At 37.8% G+C, this 20,209-nt stretch overlaps 1 protein-coding gene and 1 long non-coding RNA gene across 4 annotated transcripts in view; one reads left to right on the top strand and one right to left on the bottom strand.

The window, feature by feature from the left end:
* LOC126876230 (probable serine/threonine-protein kinase dyrk2) overlaps window positions 1-20,209 on the top strand; it is a 264,752-nt gene that overhangs the window by 99,684 nt on the left and 144,859 nt on the right. The window lies entirely within an intron of this gene.
* LOC126876473 (uncharacterized) lies at window positions 10,202-19,255 on the bottom strand. Its single transcript, XR_007694216.1, has 2 exons — window positions 12,963-19,255; window positions 10,202-12,173 (listed from the first exon to the last, which is right to left on the bottom strand). It is a non-coding gene; the product is annotated as an uncharacterized LOC126876473 (long non-coding RNA).

Genomic DNA, 20,209 nt, shown 5'->3' with positions numbered 1-20,209 from the left:
TTCCGCTGCAGGCTGCAAGCTAACGCGTCTTCTCGTCCATTTCATGTTCGGTACTCGTATATATCACATACATTCCTCGGCTATTATACGTTACTTATTGTATATGTCGTTCGTGCATACTCGTGAACGTTATTTCTGTACGTTATTCGTGTACGTTGCTAGTGTACTTACTAATGTCGTCGCTCACGTCGTCGTTTAACTCGTTCGATCTGCATCGTCTGGTTGTGTATACGTTCGTTGGTCCTCCACGCGTTTTCACGTATGCATGCCGTGACCGTACGCGACGACCTGGCTCTCGCGTGTGAGAACCTGGCTCGCGTGGCCTCTCCGCGTGTCGACGATCCCACCGCGACCGTTCTCCAGGCGTCTCCCTTGGCGTCGCGCCGTGGACGTCGACGGCGTCGCAGCGTCGCTGCTGGGAAATACGCGGGCGCGTTTTTCGTTTTTCCACCGCCGAAGATAATAATACAGAGATATCGCGGACAGATATGAAACCTCCCAGGAACCGTGTTATCAACTCCATGAATTGAAACGTAGTGGAAAGACAGGATTACAAATGTCACTTGAAAAGATTTATTTTGCATTTTGTGATTTTTTTTCGGTTTTCTATGAGGTATACTGATCACAATACTCACGAAAAAAAAATTTTGTAGATATATCACATAGCGTGAAACATCTTGAAGTTTCATTGGCGCTTTGATAAGACACTACTGTCATAATTATATTAGTCAAAGAAACCAATTCGAAAAATGCAGTTGGTTAATTTGGCTACGTAAAGGTTCGTATTCGGCGAACGTGATCGGGCCTAGAAATTTTTGAAATCTCGTTCAACATCGTCTGATCGTCTGATCGTCTGATCTTCGTCGAATGGAAAACACCTCGATGGAAATATGGTCCGATCGTGTGTGTAAAATGTGTCCGTTGTTTGCTGGTCGATCAGTTTGTCGATCGAAAGAAAACGATGGAGATGTCGATAGGTTGCAATAAGTATGGAGTACGGTCTTGACTGAATTGCATCTTTCAGTCACATTGCGCTTGTTAGGGAAAATTGTGCATCGGGGTATGGGATTAGATCGTTGGATATGAGTTTGTGGAAATTAGAGGAGCTCTCGAGAGTCTTGAGAACTCGTTTCACGTGCTTTTAGAGGGTAGAGCTATTGGATCGTAGGATTGATGGGAACGTCGTGTGCAAAAGGTTTTTGGATTGGAAAAGTGTGTTACCTATTGGTCGACAGAGGGGTGATTGCTTCAGGCAGCCGAGGAAAAGTGTGTTCCTTTCGATAGGTGTATCGATGTGTGTGGATAATACTAGTTTGGAAAAGGGGCTTCCAAGTAATATACATAGATAGACTTGGTCCGATAAAATTTGTTGACTGTAAACGAAAGACTTGCAGCTATAAAAAAGATAATTTCCTTTTCTTGATATAATATGTAGACAATATAGATTATTATAGATTATATTATATTATAGATTATATCGTCCATAAATATTCAGACACTCGTAGAAAAATAAAATATACGCTTGAAGAATCAATACAACTACTTTCGGATTTTAGTTCGAAACGATTAATTAAGTTAGTGTAATGGAATTCGTGTACTAATAAACGCTAATATTTGATTTAATAATGTTCGATAACAATGTTCGGCCAACTGAATAGATAGAAAGCTTTCGATAAAATACTTGGAAGCTTTTATCTGATCGCGAAACAGAAAGGTGTTATTTAGGCATAGTTTTCGAAAAACAACGAGCACATCGTGCAACTTTGATCTGTAACAAAGTAGAACGTATATTTACGCGAACTTTTCTCGCTCGTTTTGCGTCCTGAATTCAGTACGCCTACGTGTTACTATGCATTCTACATGGAATATGCGATTTTGTCACGGTTCATCGATTCCTTGTACAAAACACCTTGATTATATATACTTTCGTAAATTGTTTACCGCAGACAATTTCGTAATCAGATATTCTTTATCTGAACTCTTTGAAGCGACGTTTATGTCGGGAGACGTTGTTCCAACCTTTTCTTTTATTCTTCTTTGGAATAATACTATTATCTATAATTCATCGAATATTGCGACTAGCAATCACTAAAAATATTGCTTGCAGTAGAGTTAAGTAGTTAATTTTTATTCTCATCGTACTTTAATTATCGTTATCTATGTAAAATACGTTTAAATACACGTTACATACTAGTTACTCGTAAGTATTAATCATCGAATCAGGTGTCTATTTTATTAACAACAAGAATAACAAAGTCTGTAATTAATAACAGTTCCTTTTTGCTTATGAAGAAATAACATAGAAAATGACTAAAAATTCAATCACCAATGAGAGTATGTTAAAAATATTTCGAGCTGCGAAGAAGCTAAACAGAAAACTGACTATGGATAAAATAACGAAATTTATTTCGCTTCCACGTTTCGTTTTATTCTACAAGTTTAGTCCGGTTGCACAGCAGTGAAACGACCATTCTATGTAGATACGTCTGCTCGTGGAAGATTGTTAACAAGAACTGGAAGTCTGCCGTTATCGCGAAATGTACCTTCGTTCTTTTCTTCTGTCCGGAATATTTAGCGCTATGGGGTTGATAAAGTTTTCTTTTGCGTCAAAGTCCATTAAATGGCTGCGAGATCGTCACAATGGCGGTCTAATGGACCGACAGGGAAACTTCCATACGATTCGTAGAAAGATATAGGTTCGATTTAACGATCCATAATACTGGATAATGCTAACAGTGTATCAGATGGTTCAGGTTGTTTCGTTGACCGCGTAAACTTCATCGTCACAGCAATATAATCGCTCGCTTTTACCGTCGAGAGTAATATTCTCACTTTCAATGCAACGTGATACGTAGAGTGAGTAGCATAACTGAACCAAAGAAGGTGCTTCACAGGGAAATTTATAGTATCGTACAAAATAGGATGGGTGGAAAAAAAATTAAGATAATGTTCTTTAGAGATATTGCTATGTTACTCACTGCAGCTGCAGAATATGTTTATCAGAAAAGTATGATCTTAGTTTCGCGTAAAAGTTCGCTAATCGGACAATACGCTTTGAATTCGCGTAGTCTCATAAATATTCGTATAGCAACAGATCGCACGTAAGCGAGCATCAAACATATATCTGAAACTTAAAATGTCCGCTGGAAACTACTGAACGCAACTCGAATGAGTTTATCGCGACAGCTCGGTATAAACTCCGATGAAATAGTTGTAAATAAACATTTGCATCAGTAGATGGTATATTACGCTTTAACATATTCCGCGCGGGTCACGTAACTCAGAAGTACGAGAATTTTATATAAAAATATATAGTTTTGCACGTAATACGTGTAATATAAATATTGGAATGAAAGTTTTTCAAAAAACCAAACGAAATAAAATATAATTTAGCTTTTCGAGGGATACGGGGGAACCGGATTCGAAAAGATACGACGAAGATTATTGCGATAAAATATCTCTGAGTGTACCGAATCATTAACGACTACGAATAATCAATTTTAACGCTCAATCGTCATATACGCGTGAGCTCATTATTTTGAGAAAAATAGAGAATAATCTTTTTTCGATTTTAACAAAATTCGTCTGTGAAGGGATTAAAATAAAATTAAAGGAATTCGTATTGAACTCGCGCGTTAAAAACCAAAGGAGGAGAAGATAACGAGACGTGTAATATTAAAGCGTCCTTCGTTTCTCCATCTACTGATCCTCTTTTATGAAATTCTAATGATCTCTCGACCCCTTTTGAACTTCGTATGTTGGCAAAACTTGTTACCTCCAGCGCTACATTATTTCCCATTAACTAGCGGTTATATCGACTTATTGAAACTCAAAATTCTGTGTCGTGCTATAGAGTAGTTTCAGAAGCTTTTGTAGACACGGAGTTTGCTCGGTCAAACCGTTTCAATCGAAACTATTGTGTTGGTGTAAGGCAGATCCTGCTGCTTTGAAACCTCGAGCGCAAACAATTCTCGTTTCACTGGTTCAAAGTCAACTGGTTTCTGCGAGGAATCAGGTTGTATTCCTTCGCAGTCCTCTTCTTTGAAATTCGCACAGGATATTTTCGCCAACCTGATTTTCCGCCCTACACGGGATTTATTGTTTTACTGTTTCTTCGATGTAATACGATGCACAACTTTTTTTTTAGTTTATGAACAGAAAAAGTGGTTCTTTATGGCTTGAAATCTTACATAAGGGATCTATAGCTAACGGTAGTATTTCAGAAACTTCTGTCTCGGATTAGGTCGTACCATAAGTAGCGCGGTTCCTTGAAAATCTAAATTCGTTGCTACGTTAATCTTATAAAATGGAAATGCAAAAGTTAAGGTTTAGTGATGAGAAAGAATGATAAAAAATGGGACAAAATATATTACTAACTAATTATAGACAAAATTGTCTATTTGCATTTAACACATAGGATATTCACGCGGAGAAACGATTCTGGTCATAGGTCAGGATAGTCCGCAGGTTGGAAAACAAAAACGAGCCTTCAACCCAGGAAGAGTTAAGGAGGTGCACCATCGTCATTATCATCATCATTATCGTCGTCGTCATCGTCGTCTTCGTCGTCTTCTTCGTGTTCGTTCGCAATAGACAGCGAAACGTGCAACTTTCTCGCGGCTGGTATTAATTACCACACATCAGGCAGCGCGAAAATGATTAATAGTAATTACCATTGGTCGGCCAAAGCTCCGCTATTCTCTAAAACGACTCGATGATTAGGATCTGTTTTATGGTTGATCGCATATTTGATCTTGGCATATGTTCTACGGACAAATTCCAATAGTTCAGCAGCATAAGATTACCGAGATAAGGAGACAATTTCACAGTTCTTTTTTCATTTCTTTCGTTTATTTCAATTCTTCGCATCATTGAACATTGTTCGCACAAGTTATTAGAAAAAAGCAGGCTTCTTCAGAATTTCTTACAAACCAAGTATTGCATTTATTAAACGCAATTTATTAGGAAAGAATCGACGTTTCACTGTTTGTTAACATAATTTATTACAAACAGAAATATCTAAATATTTCCCAACATGGCTCACAAAGGTATCAACATTTCAGTATTTAACACACCCTAAAACCATTTGAAACAAACTTCTGTTCTGATCTACAATGTGCAACATAACATTCGAACTACGTGGACGCATGAATGATCGAAAACTCAGTCCTTGCAGTCAGTCCTCCGGATATGCACAGCTGGTGAGTTCGGTTTCTGGTGCACTCGAATGCATAACTATGACTCAGAATTCTCTCTGGCGAAAGAAAGCGTTTTCTATCTTTCTCTCTCTAACGATTCGTTACGGGCAATGCGTGGATAAAAGTTTGATCTGAATGCACCGATAGAAAACGGATATGTATATGTACGTATATAGCTACATATGTGCGTCAGTCGTGAGATCGCGATAAATCATTAACCGGGCGTGTTTATTGGCTATGCACGAGCAAATCTCTGGCTGCCGGTGAATTTATGCTTGGGCCTGATCTCAATCGTCGATCGATCGATCGTGACTCGCGAATCGGGACCAACAGGCCTTGCGATCGGCCTTACCGCTTCTAGGAATCAATAATGTCGTGATTAAACATTTGTCGCGTGATTTTTACGCTTTATCAATGACAATAAATCAAGTTTTACGTAACAGAGGCAACAAATAATAATAAATATACTTTTGTATGTTAATACGTTGCTTACGCAATTTTTTCCGTTTTCTAATATTTTTACATTCTTTTTCTATTGCCTCGTTTTTACGATCGTCTCAGAAACTATGGTATAATTACGGGCATTAAATTTTTCATATTTCCACGTTTCTAAGTTCGTCTTTAAAATCGTAATATAATTACATGCGTTTTGAAACACATTACGTTTTATTCTGCTTCTTTTCCAATCATCGTAATCACTGTAATTGATATACGTGTAATAGCATATAGTTAATGCAGGGGAAGGAAAAGTTTTGATTTAATGCTACATTACTTGTACGAGTTACGTTTATAGCAATTTGTCTTAAAAGATATGAATAATATATTTAATACAGACGTACATATATTTACACGCAAACGCAGAATTGAATATAATCCTCTAACTTTGAGAAATTACTATTCATGGCACGAGAGCTTGGGATTTATCTATCGTAGGTAAATATAACTATAAAACTCGTAAATCCATTCGTACATATACCAATAATGTTGTACTTTAACGTAATCCTTCACAAATGTCACTAAAAGATAGGGCATATTGATATACAGAGTGATCACAAAACAGTGGCAAAGTTTCGTCGCGTTTAATTTTCCAGAGAAAAAGATAGGATTTAATTTCACTAATAACCGTAATAAATTCATGGAAGGAATGTTTGATAATATCGTGAATAAAAATTAACTATTTCCGAAATCGGTTGCGCACATTGTCTAAAATATTTAAATTTCACGATTACGCCATCGCAGTATCATCGATCTAATATAAAACTTATATAAGATATCGATAAAAAAGTTTGTCGGCCGGTACAAGAAATTCTACCTAAAGCTTACACAAAATTGACACTGAAAAACTATCTATCGCAAAAAAGCTTTTCGTCACTAATACCAGTTTTTCAACAGAGACATCGGTTATCTCGACAGAAAAGATAAAAACAATTTGTCACGTTGCAATTTTTCAAATAAAACCTAATCGACACGTGTAAAAGGAAACTTCCAAATAAAGATTCCACGGATACTATAACTACGTAATAGGTAAAACAAAAAGGAAAAAAGAGAAATGCAGTTCCTTAAAAAGAAACTTCCACGAATCGGCAATAATCTCGTTGAATGCAGCAAACGCGATATTCCATCCACTGTCATTAAATTGACGGTCGATGGAAAAAATTAGCATATAAACTAATATCGAAATAAGTCGTATCACATGCACATGTTCGTGATATTTCACGATTCACATGGAATCGCCATTTATTCTTATCGAACAAATTTTTTATCGTATACCAATCAAAAGTGACAGTTTTCTGAAAATTGTCTTTATAATATGAAAAATCGATACTGCCGTTGTATAAAAATCAGGATTGAAATTTTACTAGAAAAGATTATCTTTGTCGCATAAAAGTCGATAGTGAGAAGTTGTTGAAAAATTGTCGTCACATAAAATTCAGGAGTGCAAAGTTTCTGAAAATTTCTTTCGATGTGGCTGGCGTTCTATTTAGTTTCCTCGAAAATGGTCAGTTTTTCGACGGATCTCGTTTCGATTTTTCCCACCGGGCGCTCTACAGGTTGCGCAATGTAAATCAGGCCAACCTGCTGTCCAATATCGAGGTTCTGTCCACAGAGGGGAACACTTCCAGGCTATCTCTATTCACCCTTGACGAGCGTCCACGATAAAGTGCACGCGATACCACCTCTTTTCCGCGCAATAAAGCGATTTTTGCAAAATGGGGTGGCGGATAGTTCGCGTTCCTATCACAGGCTTGCGGAATGTGTGACGCTGCTTTCTCTTTTTCTGATTGTGTTCATAATACGTGTGTATGTTCGTACGTATACACTTCGTACTTCGTAAATGAACCAAGAATGTTTATGCGTGTGTGGGGAATTAAAAGATGTTAAAGATATGCAGAATGCGTGTAATATGCAAAAATATGTAAAATATTCAGCGTAAAGCGCTTATTATGATATTTGGCAGATGAAACGAGTTTCTTATGTTTCGCTCCTTTGATTGTGTTTATGAAAATATGAATTTGCATAAACGTACGCAATCTACTGATGGGTATTCAAACATGCTGGTTGAATTTGTAATATATACGTGAATTAATTTTATGGGTATACTAGTTGTATGAGAATGAGAGAAAGAAATTGAACAAGTTAATTACAAGTAGCTACATTGAAGCTATAATGTTTACATTCTCGTTGATTCTACAATGTCTATCTACGTTGTAGGCTATAAATTTTAAGGATTTCAAGTTATCGATAAATTTTAATTAGCCCTGTGATAAGTATTCGTTGGTTGAATGAATTTCTACGATGTATAAAACAATTATACAGAGGGAATTAATCAATATCATTAAATCGAATCCCGTGGGAAATAAGCAAGTGTTGGAATATTTGTGTACGTACAGCTATATGTAGCTGGGCGTGTGTAAGGTTGATAAGGTTTTAGATTTATATGCATGCGACCGTGTTCGAAATAGTTGCGCTGGACGTGATAAGAAATCAAGTTCACAGGTCAGCTAATTTGTATTTGCGAATAGCAATGTTGCTTTGGCTGATTATTATCTGATCCTCTGCGGACATATGTTAGCGGACAAGGGTATAGTGAAAGCGTAAGGTATCGCTATATGGAAGTTCGATAAGGAATTTGATAGAAAAGTAATTTTATTAAGTAGCTCTTTATCGCAGGTTGAGTCAAGAACTGTTGGAAGTTCATAGAAAAAGTTGGAATATCTCATTGAATCATCCCGCTGTTTCTATGTATTGCTATTGAATCTTTTAACTTTAGTTTGACTTCATGCTATTTTTCTTTCTATATCAGAACTAGGTCTGTTTTTATTTTTTTAATATCTTTTTCACTTTATGATCTTTTTCTTTTTGCACTAGTGTATTAACTTTTTTCTTAAATTTTTTAATGTTTGATTTAACTTAATACTTCAGATTTATAGATACTACAGACTTATCAAATGATAAATAAATAGATTTTAGTAATTTAAGGATAATCTGAAAATCATTAGACACCAAGTTGATCACTAAACGCATTAATCCTATGAAAAGACTAGTTTCATGGAAACAAAATGAAAGTCGATGTTTTCCCAAATTAAGGGTAGTAGCTGCTTTGAAGATGCTCAAAGTGATGGCAGGAAAAGATGGTAAAAGGAGATTTTTTTCTTGGTCAACGACCCAACCTTTTTTCCTTCCTGTTTGTTTCTTCGTGCTTCTCGTTTTCCTGTAATTTCGACTTCTAACGAGACGAATCATTTTTTTCTCAATACTTTCGTGGCTCTTTTCCCTTGCCTGATGGCTAAAGATGGAAAAGCACAGAACGTAACGCAGAATGTTCGTGGACCGATTCGAATATCTTCTAGCAGGATTTTAGAAAGCGTTTCTTACTTTTACGTTGCGATGTTCGTTACGCGAGCTTAATATCTCTTGCGGTACGTCAGCCATGACTGAAGGAAGTACCTTCGTGCTTTATTTCGATACAGGTTTGCACATATACAAAGTGAGTTACGAGAAACGTGGAACTTAATTAACTTTGGATCTGAAGGACCATAAAATATAATTTGAAGATCTGGATATCTGAAGAAAGAAACGTGGTTCTCCTTTTTTTCTCTTATTTTTTGTCTTAGATACTAGTTCCATTTGTAATTATTATATATATTGTATTATTTCCTTTATTAATATATCATTTGTCCAATAATCTATTTTATTCGAGTTAATAGAAAATATTTTTTACAGCATAGGAAACAAAGAAGGATGAGTATGAGGATTGTAAATGGTTACATCTAGCGAGAATAAAAAAGAATTTATTTATTCATAGAGTAATTAAGATATCTCACGAACTAATTATTTTTTCAATAATTCAAGGTTTCATTACCTTTTTACATAGAATAATAAATTGCAGTAATTTACGAGGAAGTAACTACACGGTTCTATCTAAAAGAATTATACAACTGCATAATGTATTGTTATATTTACAGAAAGAGTTCTCTTTGAACCATTTACATTTCATCTCTTGCACCCTCTCCCAATTATTATAATCAGCAAACTATCCGTACCATTTACGCGCAAAAATATCTACACGTAACATCTATATATATTCACTACATATATACACCATAATTTCTCTACAATTTCATTTAAATTATCTTATACGTGTTTCTTTGCGCCCTGAAATCCAACACTACTCTATTTGATCTCCTGTATCCGGTGACTCACCGTGTATAGACACATACACAGTCAGTGATTCTTGCAGCTTTTACGCGGACTGCATGCAATCCTCTCACGTGCCGCAAATGCTACAATTTTCTCTTGCGTTCGTTCGTGACGCTCTACCGTCCAACGATTTTTCATCGTTTCCCTCTGTCCGTGCCACGATTCGCCTCCGTCACACGTCCACCTATGTACCTAAACGAAATTGACGATTCGTCGCCTTCGCTTTTTCCTCTGTTTTCTCTCTGTCGCTGTCGTTTCCTTCATTTTTTTTCCTCTTTTTTCACCATTTTTTTTCTCCAGCCTTTTCCTTCTGATTTTTCTACTCTTTTTTTCTTACACTGCCACTTACTTCTCGGTTGGTCCATTATTTCTCTTTTTTCCCCCCTATTTCAACTCTCAATCTCCATTCCATCTCTTTCTCTGTCCTTGTTCCCTTTTCTTTTACTTTGCCTTTTTCCTTTCTTTCACTCGCCTTCGTTTCCTTTGTCTCTCTTTTTATTCGCCTCTTCTTTCTCCTTCCATTCGTTCTTTCTCTTTCCAACATTACCATCAGTAAATCACAGGACGTTTATTATCAGTACACTTGAAATAGGCGAATGGATGTCGTCATTATCAAAAGAAAACGATACTCGTCAATTTGCGTGTATTATAAATAACTGGTTAAAAAATGTACATAAGACGCAGAAACATATGAAACAAAAATTCAGGGTAGAAGCTGTACTCTATTTAGGTTACATTTCTTTAATCGTCCTCTTAATAATACGAATTCGCATAAAAATTCACAGTCTAATTACAACTAAAACCAGAGTAGAGTACACATTAAAATAATTCGCAACATAAATTTATATCTCGGGGGTCTTATTACGAACATGTTTTATTAAACTTTATATTGAAAACCATCGGTCTCGTAACTTATGGAACGTACGTCTCTTTATCTCTTCATTTTTCCCACTCAACCCCTGCAGCTATCTCTCCATGGTTTTCCAAGGAAAATGTCTTGACGCAGGTATTGCTCGAAGTTCGTGTCGTAGAGACCATCGTTGTCGTCGTCGCGAGTAAAACACACGGTTATGTTGCGCGCGATTTACGATCACGTACGCGTCTACAACGACGACGACATCGTATCTCCGATAATTTCGCCAAGCAGCAAAGCACCGGATAACTTTATCGTACGCACTTCTGGAATCATTCCGTTTGAACACGAAACACGGAAGCATTCGCGTAATGGCTATTCAGCTTAGCTTGGATTTAACAGGACTTCGGAATGAGACTCGGATAGGATATATATATACAGAAGAGACGCTTAAGTTGATTATTGAAATGGAATGTTGTTCGAGTGGAAGAAAGTTCTTATGGGGTTGTATTATTCTTTAAAGAAATTTTTATTTTTATCCTTGAATATATGGATAGTTGGTTTCGTGATTTTCATTTTAAGACGTCGTGTAGTACGATACGTAGCGCTATATAGGATTTATTTGAACGATTGGGATTTTAGAAAGTGTCTCGAGAAATGACTAGTTCGGAACGATGAGTATTATTGCTTTTGTATTCTTGGATAATTTCTTAAATCTTATTGTTCGAATATTTTTACTAGATCTATATCTACATACAATTCAGTATTACTGGTGGATATAAATCCTTTTGTTCGTAAACATAAAAATATTCTATCCCCAAATCTGCTTCTACGCATAGTATTATAATTTTATTCCCTAAATAATCACCTTCCTCGGCTTGTTGCGTCAAACCTTCAATACAATTCATTTTCACAATATATTTTTTCAATTCAATACATTTCATTGTTCCCATGGTTTTACGTTACATTACGATCCTATAATTTAACTTACATAAAAAAACAGCTATCCATCTTGCGTGATAAAGTGTCCTTTAATACCAATATAGATTGCCTTTATTATCCAATATCGTTTCGATCTGTAAAAAATACTTGCCTCTAATACCGGCAAACAGTGACAACATCAAAATATCAGTTAACGTAATCGCATCGTAGAAAGTAAAACAAAGGCCATTGTTTGTTATCAAGAATAGTGGTTTTTCGTGTCGTTTCTACGTCGTTTCTGCCCCATTGTGCAATTTCTTTCCCTCGACCTACTCGAGAAGGCTAATCGCCGTCTGAGCCGTCATTTCCACAGCCACGCTCGTTTCACCCCTTATCAGCGTGTCCGAATCGCGTCCAACTTTATCTTCACGGGCTGCGACGCCATTTTCCCGTTGGTTGGCCTCCGCGAGGCGGCGAAACACGACAGCGAGCTCCTGACGCTGATTAATAGGGATTATTAAATTACAAATTGCGGAGGTAACCGGCGACAAACAATGAAAGTTCACCGGTGACGTTACAGTTAAAACGCTCCACGTCGTCAGGTGAATCGATCGTGATTCGATACGTCGCGCACGATTAACTTTAGATTCGAGGCACGTCGTATAGTTTCTTTCGTGATATTATAACATTCGTTACGACATACAGTAATATAATATTTTTAACGAATATCTAATCGAAGCGTAAGATTATCTGAATAAAAAAGTAATGGTACTTATTATATTAGTTGTTGTTGTGTATCTTTATTTCTTTATCAAGGTATCGTTGTATTTTATTAGAACTGCTCAGAGACATTATATTGAATGTCAGAATTTTTTTTACAATTTTCTTGAAATTATCGCATGTATATACCATTTTCTTGAAACACATAAACTCGTGCAAGTGGATAACTCGTTTCTGAGAAGCTCGATACTAATCACATATGAAGATAAAATTGTGGAACTCATGGAAAGTGACTTGATCAGTTTTATTTCTGAGAAGCTCGTATCACCGTAGCAGTTAATTCGAAGTTCTATATAGTGTTGAAATTCTCTATCAAAACCAGGTATTAACCAGTCTGCGTATTATATTATACAGTATATTACACATTACACAGTGTTATACATAATATACCGCATACATTTAACAATAATATACGTATTACGTAACTCTTACATGGCTCATCTCTTAGCTTCGAACAACAAGTTACAGCACTAACAGTAACAGCGCACCAACACCCCCAAATTACTCACCTCTTTAAAACCATCCCCAGAAACGTTTAAACAATTCCACGAAGTCCATTCATCGAGTATCTCTTCAAAGTATTATATGTATGTAACGAGTAATTTCGAAGCACATATATGCCAGATTATAGCCGGTGTGGTCCGAACCATGGCCTCTGATACCGATCTGCCGTGGAATCTGCGTCGCTTCCGAGATAGGTAGGTACAAGAGGAAGCGGAGCCGGTCGACTTCGTTATTACTCGATTATTGGTGTTGCAGGGGTAATCTCGTCGGTAACCTCGCAGCTCTCGCACTTAGCACTTACGTGGCGAACGGTACACGCCAATAACAGCTGACCCCCATCCGGTAACCCCACTTAAAGTCCACGCGGAGAGTAGCTCTGGTCAGTTCAGTCAGTAAAGGCATCGGAGAAGGCAAAAGAATTGGAAAAAAACGAAGGTATCCAGCGTCTCGTAACGAACGAATGGCCTCGATAATTGTAACTCTGCTTCTTGACGTTTGGCAGCTAGCGAACAGTCGGCTTAATAGAAAATCCTGGACCTTCGTTCCCATTTCGATTTATCGATGGTGATATCGGGACAGATAGCGGCTCCACGTGTGCTCGTAGTTTCTTGCGGAAGAAATGAAGAAATAGAAACTTGCGGAGGGAAGGTGGAAGGCTGATATTTGTGGATAAGGTGGAAGGTCGGAGATATTTCGGATGCTCGAATCCAGGTTATAGATACTTGGTTGGCGTCGGGAGGAAACGTTTGCGAATTAGCTGATTAGGTTACAGGAGGTAGATTATGTTGACAGGAATCTTGTGTGGCTTGGTTTGGTTGCTTTGTGTGTCTTAGGGGCTGAGATTAATTCTCAAGTATCGTTACCGGGTGTCACTGTGAACCTTAGAAGGCTGACACGAATGATATCGCTGTAATATATTGATAGTAGCAAATATAAAATTCCCCTTGAGGAGAATATATAAATGAAAATTGAAAAATAACGTAATTGAATATGCAGAGATATTAAACCTGTTTCTACAGAAGGACGGCGTTTAATTATTATTTAGCGTTTTCATTTAATTAAAATTGTAATTAGATTACATTTAATGTTGATCCTGAGTAACGCAGTCGGAAATTCCAGGAAAGATACGGAGGAGAAAAATCGCAAATGTTATAACAGCTGAACATTGTTCCAAACCAACAGTTTAAGCAAATCCTTGGTGCTCCGTTTCACGGCTAGAATATTAAAAAGCTAGAGATCGATATCGTAAATTGATGGAAAAATAGTTGCAAATGACATACATATTGCGTTAACACAATTTCACGATCTCCAATGTATTGAATAACAACATATATGGAACACGTACGTGGAACAAAGGCACGACGATGAAAACGATAACCGGCGCGTTTCCCTATTAATTAATCTGGTGTATCAAACGTCCGGGGCGTTATTATTTCTAGAGACAAAGCTTATCCTTTCGCGGCACCAAGTTTCTCACTATTGAGTGAAAATTTTTCGTGCTTACCAGCTGGCATTGTACACACCGTGGTGTTCTTTTCAGCGTAGCGGAGCGTGGAACAGTTCACTTTTCATCGTATCTGTGCCGAAAGAAAAGTGGCCCTGGTAGCCGAGCGCCGAGCTACCTAGTTTCCACGCCCTTTAATTACCGCCGCACCACGACTAGTCGCGCCACACCGAGAGAAGTTGTCATTACGGCTGCTAAAGAGCCGTCTATAGTGTTGTGTGGTCCCTTGCTACATTCTGTTCTCTCCTCTCTCGCGGCAAAGGTCGTCAGAAATGTCAAGAAAAAGCCATTGTCCAGTTCGAGATCCTTTGTTCGGGCCACTCAACCGGGCCTGTGTCCACCTTTAACGACCAACTCGGCTTCGTCATCGGGGACATCCTGCGATTCTCTTTCCCGGTCGGTAACCACGCTCGAATGACAGATACACGGGCGTGATCCATCTTTGGGCGTTAACGGAGAGATTGATGCTTGGCTTTTTCTTCACTCGTTAGCGACCAGATAGGTTAATTTGTCTGAAGGTAGGCTAGGGTATATTTATCAGTACCTTAGGTTAACTACGTTTTTACATTCTGCTTAACGAGTCGAATCAGGGGAAGATGAAGACAACTGATCTCTAGTTGTCGCGGGATGCTCCAGATTGGTAGTTGGTAGTCGTTAGAGAACTATGATCTTTAGAGATGATTTTGCATCATTATGGAATACATTTAGCTAGACAGTTGATAGGTATATTTCTGCAATCTAAGAGGATATATCCGATCTTGCTATTTAAGGGGTTTGTAGTAATTTGAGTAGCTTTCTATTTCACAATATCACAGTATTGTGAATGCTAGCCTATTTCTAGTACAGTTTCAATTATTTCCTCGCTACCATTAAATTTATCAAACTTAACCTGGCGCGATCAAAAAATCCTGTAACCCCAGCCGTATTCCCTCTCAACCTATCTAAGAGCGAGAGAAATCGATTCGAGTAGTATAAAAACGTGTTCCACCAGACGCGTACAATGTCTCCCCGGCGAAGGTAGAAACGGCTGATTCCCGTGGGCGTTCTAGGCGTTCCAGCTCTCTCAACAGTTTGTGAAAACGATTTAGAAACGCGGCTGAATCGCACAAAGGAAACTGTGGTGCGTTGACCGTCCTTTCGAGGCCCAGACACCGTTGCCCTTGGAATTCCTTTCACGAATACCTGCGCCGTCTTTCTGCACCGAACATAAAGCAAGGTAAAGCTCTATAAAGCGGGTATAAAATTCGTCTGCCTCTGACTCGTTTGCGAATAGGTAATCCGTGGAATAGGCGTTTTTAATTGCCGCTCGCTTCCAAGGACAACGGTGAACATCCCCATAGGGAACGAGCAAGCGGGCCTTTAAACCTACTCAGTTTATTCATCCGTACGTTTACTTCGACTGCTTCTCGAACATTAACTCGAATCAGATAGGGGTTTCTACTCGGTTCACCGATAGTCCGGAGAATTCCTTTTTTGTAGAGTTTTCGTTACTGCGTGGGTTTTGCAGAAATATACTTACATATACGTATTACAATTAACATGTGGTTGGGGCAATTGAACGTTGGCAGTGGATCGTGAAATATCTCGTTTTTATGTGTCTCGTGATAATCGTATACCGAAAGTTTGCTTATCGTGAGGTAATGTAATTTTTGCTGTCGTGTTATCCGGCTAGTGAGTTTCGTGATAACCGCTAACAAGAAATCTCTGAAACTAAACAGTCAACGTCTTACATTTAGCTCCATCGGAAAAACGTAGTATTACGTTTATCTAACTAACAATCGTTGAAAGTCAGAGAGGTTTTCCCGAGTGCAATTAAACGGTTGCAAATTCAAAGATGTAAGGAGGAAAATATGAAAACACATAGGTGCTAAGAATAGTTTTACGAACTTCTTCTTAATTGCGAGAAATTTCATTACAGTTCGCTGCTTTGTCATTGAACTTCATTTTTTCACTGATCACTTTTATCTATACTTGTTTATCAAACAAACTAATTTTACAGATTGAGAGACGAAGAAAGCCAATTAAAGAGAAAACTAGCACTTTCCAATATTGTGACCCGCGGCAAACGCTTCCAACCATCGCTAAATCAGGAATCGTAAAACTTAATGATATTTACGGATCGTGTAAGATTGGTAGGTTCACGAACTCATTGTTTATCGATTGTTCTGGACACTGAGCGATTTCTGCGACGCTATATAAGCTGAATCCACCCACGTTCGACGAAAGAAGTCTCGAGTTTCAGTCGATCTCCAGTATGTGGAATAAAAAAAGAATCGTTAGAGATGCAGCGACGTCTGCCTCGTCTCTAGCATGTTATATGCAAATTTTCTTCCTTCTGTCTGTGCCGACCAGCGTCTGGGATATGAATCATGTTAACGTCTCCAGTTGCAAGCCGGAAATACATCCGATGCGGCGTTCGAATAAAACATGTGAATTTCTTTCGGACTTTTGGTTTGTCTTCAGTTTGCAGGTTATATTATCATAGCGGAATAAATAATTAATAAACGTAGATAATTGCAAGCGGAGGATAATTCTGATGGTTTGTTTAAATTTATTTCGAAACGAAATATTGCAGAAAAAATAAAATCACGTTATTTCTTAGGAAAATCAAAAGTGTCAAAGTGGTCTATATCGATGGAGAATTTTTATTGCAATTTAAATTTTTTCACCTTGTCTCAAAAGCTTAAGGGGCTTTTTATTAATTTTTATCCTCAAAGCTTATGAATACTACGCGTTACGCTGGTCTTAATTCTCCTTTATATTTTTATAATAGTACAATTAGGAACTTTTTAAAGTTTGAATATCCTAATTATCGCCTTGACAAACTTGTTCGACAATCTTAATTATCACCTTGGCAGACGTAATAGCCTTGGTTACTCAAGTTGCATAGTTGTATAACAATTAGATCGCAGCCAAACTCTTTTGCTGCTCTTGCTAAAAATAGGACGTCGTAAAATAATTTCAATCGTCGAATCTTACGATAAATCGACTTTTTGCTTGGTACCATTTACTATTTTTCCAATGGGATTTTCAATATATTATATACTTACAATTTGAAATATTCGATTTAAAGAAAAAGCAAATAATCTATACAATGAGATTATTAAAACCAGTAGTTCGAATCAGTTGCTTGCAACTACCTTTTATATCAATTTTCCGGTTTACAACTCACATCAGCGTAAAGTAAGTATATATTGTTGCTTGCCTGATTAACCAAATTTTATTCTTATCTTCTTATCTTCACGCATATAATCACGTAAAATCGCTTCTTGTATCAGTCATGTAAAAAATACATAGTTCCATCAGTTGAAGCTTTCAGTCACGTTCACTCGATATAACTTCATCCCATCGATCTAACGGTGAACAAATATCATAACACAGTCGTTCATTTTATTAATATATACATATGTTTATTTTAATTTGGTATAAATTTTGTATTATTACCGCCGGTAGTTCTAGCGTTAATACAACTAAAGATCTCTATATGCTCGTACATATATCAACACATAATATAATAGTGTTTGAAATAAGCCTGAATTACCACGAGTAAAATATACAATAATCGTGCGGTATAATTGTTGAAAATGACAACGTGAGTTTTCGCTCGCCATCTATATGCTGACAGCTAGTTACAAAGAGGAGTAACTAGAAGATATTACTAGACACGGTCGATAGACCAGATCGATAGTTTAAGACTTCCTTTTCATTCATTCGTTCTTGTCTCTTCCAAGCGTGTGCAATAAAGGTTTTTCGGCTCCGAGAAGTGTTTTTTATCCGAATAATAAAGTAATAACTAACGCGATCCTACCTCTAAATATAGATATAACAACAATAATTTTGTCCTCTTGATATTACTTCAATATGTTGAATAAAAGATTTAAATGAAATAGTAAAAAATTTCTCAACTAGTTTCTAAAAACTCTCTTCGAGATATCTACAACGCTTCGAACAATCGTGTTCCACTCAACCAATCTTTGAAATCTAAACGCGTACCAAATAGGTAGCTTCCTATTTCGTGCTAACAGCGTCTTATCTTCATAGCGAGAATGAACTTGCTCATTTTAATGCAACGTTCACGCGTATCTAAAATATTGGTGGAGCAATGAAATACGACAGGGTCCCTCCGTTAAATCTCGAGGATCGTTCAACGACGCGTAACGAAGCAGTTTCACGGGATCTCGCGCTGTCCGGAATCATAATCGCGATGACGAGGCGGATCTCTGATGGCCACTCGGGTTTCTATTGTTCAGGGTGCGTGGAAGTCGCGTGCAGCCTGCGACGAGCACCTAGAAACTATTTAATCCAACCGACGTTCGACGAAATTATTGATGATCGATGACGTATGAACTCGAGGAACAATTTTTAGATATTATGTTCGTAAAACTGGCTGGTTTGTTTACCTTAATCATTTCAAGAGAGATTCTTTCAATAATGAACTGATTAATAGCAATTAAAAATGAACAAATAAACACACGATACGATAATATCGATTATAATGTACTAAAATTTGGAAAAATTAGGTAAACTCTTCGTGGAACCACCTAAGTGGCATTTCATCTTTAGATTTCATTGATTGAAAGATTTTAAACATTGAATACCTACCTTTGAATTTCTCTTTGAATTTGTGTCTCTATCGAAAAAGTTTGAGGTATTTTAAAGTTTTAAAGTTTCAATGATAATTTCAAGAAGTCTCAGATATGTCAGAAAGCCTGTAACAACCCAGCAGTCTTACAAAACGTTGCTTCGAGACGTATTAGGCTTCGTGGTTTCGTAATCCTGATAGGTTTAAGGCTTGTCCAGATTTCCAGACAATTATCCGCGGACACGTGTCCACGGACAGTCAATATTGGCAAGTCTTTTGTCTTCCGTCGAAGTGGAACACAAGAGACTACGTCTACAAGACAGATTGTCTGTGAATCTAGAGAAGCCTTTGCAAGTCTGAAACGCCGTTTATATTTCCTTGCAGAGTGTATATCTCGAAAGATGAATAAACACGAGACCCTCCTAAATTAATCTGTACTTCGAGAAGATCGAGAGTGAACGGAAAGTCGCGTAATTAAGTGAAAGTCTAAAAAGCACGCGAATCTGTTGGATTTGTTCGTGGAATTTCTTCGTAGTCTGGTTGAACGAGTGGCGAGAGAATCGAAAGGCGTTCCAGAAGCGTAAAAATAGGCACGGGCATATTTGTGTGATGATTCGATGTACGACGGAAGAGAATTCAAGGGTCAAGTTGCTGTTTTATGATTCCGTCCCGTTTCTCGAAATATCCACGTGAAAAGGAGGGAAGAAGGAACGATCGCGGGCGTAGCGGTTCTTTTAAAGAACGACCACGTGAAAGATAAAGGTTGAGAAACTCGACGTCGATTGCTTCAAATGGAAGAACTAGCGTTTTCATCCGATCAACGTCATCCGATATCTGGACGATAAGTCAGTCAACTGAACGACCGCGAGAGCCGTCTCGTCGGATTGTCCCCCCGAGATCGATCGATTCGTCTATTTTCCCTTGGTTTTTCGGTCGTTTGAAAGATCGCGAGGCTGGATTGTGAGACATGGATGCCTTGCAATTGCAAGCAGCCCTGGTGAAGCTGGATCCAGCCACCACGGTGACGCCGATCGGCTCGAACGTGAAAATGCTGCCGGCTCATCATCGTATCGCGTTCACGGTCGATTTGGACGAGAACGATATAACGTTGGAAAACGCGACGCAAAACGACGAGAAATCGAACAACATGGCTATGCAGACGAACA

Source organism: Bombus huntii, chromosome 2, assembly GCF_024542735.1.
Source record: "Bombus huntii isolate Logan2020A chromosome 2, iyBomHunt1.1, whole genome shotgun sequence".
Taxonomy (NCBI): Eukaryota; Metazoa; Arthropoda; class Insecta; order Hymenoptera; family Apidae; genus Bombus; species Bombus huntii.
This window is presented reverse-complemented; position numbering and strand designations above follow the sequence as displayed.